Source organism: Falco naumanni, chromosome 13 (assembly GCF_017639655.2).
Source record: "Falco naumanni isolate bFalNau1 chromosome 13, bFalNau1.pat, whole genome shotgun sequence".
Taxonomy (NCBI): Eukaryota; Metazoa; Chordata; class Aves; order Falconiformes; family Falconidae; genus Falco; species Falco naumanni.
The window spans coordinates 10,001-12,500 of NC_054066.1; the positions used below are offsets into that span (position 1 = coordinate 10,001).

The 2,500-nt window shown below is 75.9% G+C and overlaps 1 non-coding gene across 1 annotated transcript; it reads left to right on the forward strand.

Annotated features, from left to right (window-relative positions):
- The first annotated feature begins 1,832 nt into the window (after nt 1–1,832).
- On the forward strand, nt 1,833–1,985 carry LOC121097210. Its single transcript, XR_005830856.1, has one exon. It is a non-coding gene; the product is annotated as a 5.8S ribosomal RNA (ribosomal RNA).
- The last annotated feature ends 515 nt before the right edge of the window (nt 1,986–2,500 follow it).

Genomic DNA, 2,500 nt, shown 5'->3' on the forward strand with positions numbered 1-2,500 from the left:
CCCCTCGCCGGGCCGCGTCCCCGCGCGAGCGGGCGGCCCGAGCCACGTGTCTCCTCTCGGGCGCAGCGCCGGGTCACTGAGGGAAACCCCGGCCCCCCGGGTCAGGAAGGACGCGGTGTTGGCGGCGGACGTCGGGCGCGCCCCCGCGGGCGGACGCTCCCCCGATGGTGGCAGCGGGGGGAGGCACCGCCGCGGGGCCCTGCAGGTCGTTTCCCTCACCCCAGGGCCAGGTACCTAGCGTCCGCGTTTCTGCGCAGCCCTCCCTCGGCGAGCCCCGGGGGCCGAAGGCTGCGCGGCCGGGCGGTGGTTTAAAGACGCGGGCGGCTCGATGCGACCCCGGGGGAAGGTGTAGTTTTGAGCCGGCGGTGGCGCCTCCGCTGGTGGTGTGGTGGTGGTGCGGTGGCGGTGGCGTATGGTGGAAGGCCGTGGGCGAGTCCGCTCCCGGAAAGGCTTCTCCCCAACCCCTTCCTCCCCTCCCCACCCCCCGGGCGCTGCCTCGACCGACCCATACTGCTCGTTCCCCGCCTTCCCCCAGCGGGCAGCCGTGCCGGGGAGGTGTCCCGCTGCCGCCCCCCCTCCGCGGTCCGGTCTCGCGCGGAGAGACTGCGGCGGCGTGTGTTAGGCCGCAAGCCGTCCTTGCTGTGCCCGTCTCGCGTCTAAGGGGCGTCCCCGGCGTGGGAGCGCCATCTCCTCCGCTCGGCGGGGGGGGTGGCGCGTCTGCGCTGCGTCGGCGGCCGCCGTGTCGCCGTGCCTCCGTGGCCGCGCTGCGCTCCTCTGCGCGCCCTCTCTCCACCCCGGCGAGCGCTCGGGCTTCTGCCGTCGCCGAAGGTCGGCAAGCCCCCGCCCAGCGGCGGTGCCGTTCACCGCTCGGCCCCGTGTCCAAATCGGTCGGCCGGAAGGCGCCCGCCGCCGGCCTCGACCGTCCCGGCCTGGACCCTGCCCGCCGCTTCCACGCCGCCCTCCTCGGCCGCGCCCGGCGGAGGTGGCGTGCCCTCCCGTCGGCGGGGGGGGTAAGGGGCGTCCGGGCCTCGTTCTCTGCGTGGAGACGGGGGAGAGAGGACGCCGCCCCCCAACCCCCCCGTCCGGGGCTCGTCGCCTTCGGCGTGGCGCGCGCCTGCGTGGGACGGGGTCGGGGCGAGAAGTCGGCGGTGTCGGCGGTTCCGGGAGGGCGGTCGCGGCTTCGCGGCTGCGAGCGCCGTCCGGCGGGCCCCGAGCCGGTGCGTCGCCGTCTCGGGCTCGGGCGGTTTTGTCGCCTCCGGGCGTGCGTTGTTGGGGCCTGCCGAGCTGCCGGCGGGGTTGAGCCGGAGGGAAAAAGCGGGCTGCCGTAGTGCGGTGCCTGAGAGGCGCGTGCCGCGCGTGTGCGGGCCGTCGGCGGCAGCAGCAGCAGCCCGCCGAGTCCCGGGCGCGAGGCGGGCGTGTGCAGGTCGGGCGCGGTCGGGGCGCGCCGCTGTTCCTCCGTGCGTTGGCCGGGCCGAGCCCGCGCGCCTGGTCCGCCTCCGAAGCGCGCGGGGTGCGTGTGGTGGGAGCGCGCGCTCCCCGCCCCAGCCCTCGCCCTTCGGCGTTTTCTCCGTTGCCCTCCCCTTTCCCTCCTCTCCTGCGTTGTGTTGCTCGTACGGTCAGGCGAGGCGAGAGGCTTCCTTCCGTCGTCGCGCCGCATCGCCGTGCGCGCCCCCTTCCGCGCGGGCGGAGGGGCGGTCGGGCCAGCGAGCGGCGGGGCGCGTCGGTCGGGGCCCGTCGTCAGAGGACAAAAAAAAAAGGGGGCGGCCGCTCGTCGTGGAGCGTGCTCCCGGTGTGTCCGTCCCGCGCGCGCGGGGCGGTGCCGAAAAAGAGACAACTCTTAGCGGTGGATCACTCGGCTCGTGCGTCGATGAAGAACGCAGCTAGCTGCGAGAATTAATGTGAATTGCAGGACACATTGATCATCGACACTTCGAACGCACTTGCGGCCCCGGGTTCCTCCCGGGGCTACGCCTGTCTGAGCGTCGCGTGACGATCAATCGCCGGCTCTGGCCGGCCGCCCCGTCCTCGTTCGCCCGCCCCTCCCTCTCGCGTGGGAGAGGTGGGGGGCCGGGGTAGCGAGGCGGCGTCGGTCCGCAGCCGGCGCGGCTGGGGGGGTTGCCTCGCAGGTCCGCCTCGAGCGAGGGCCTTCGTCCCCCTAAATGGAGACTCGGGGAGCGCCCCGAAGCTCCCCGCTCCTCCCGGTTCGCCCGGTTCGCGGAGCTCGTTCCCGCCTGCGGGGGGGGGGGCTGCCCCCCTCAGGGTTCGTCGGGTCGGTCGGGCCCGGCGCGGCGGTGGGGAAGCCGCGCGAGCGGTGTTTGGGGGTGCTAGGCGCGGGCCTGCCCCCCCGGCGCCCCGCGTGTGCGCGCGGGCGGCTGTCTGCGGGTGGGTACCGCGGCGGTACCGGGCCGTGCTGCCGCGCGTGCGCCGCCGCGGAGGCGCCGGCGTGGAGAGGAGGAAGGGTGTCGTCCCGGGCCGTCGGGCCCCGCCTGCCCTCGTCCCG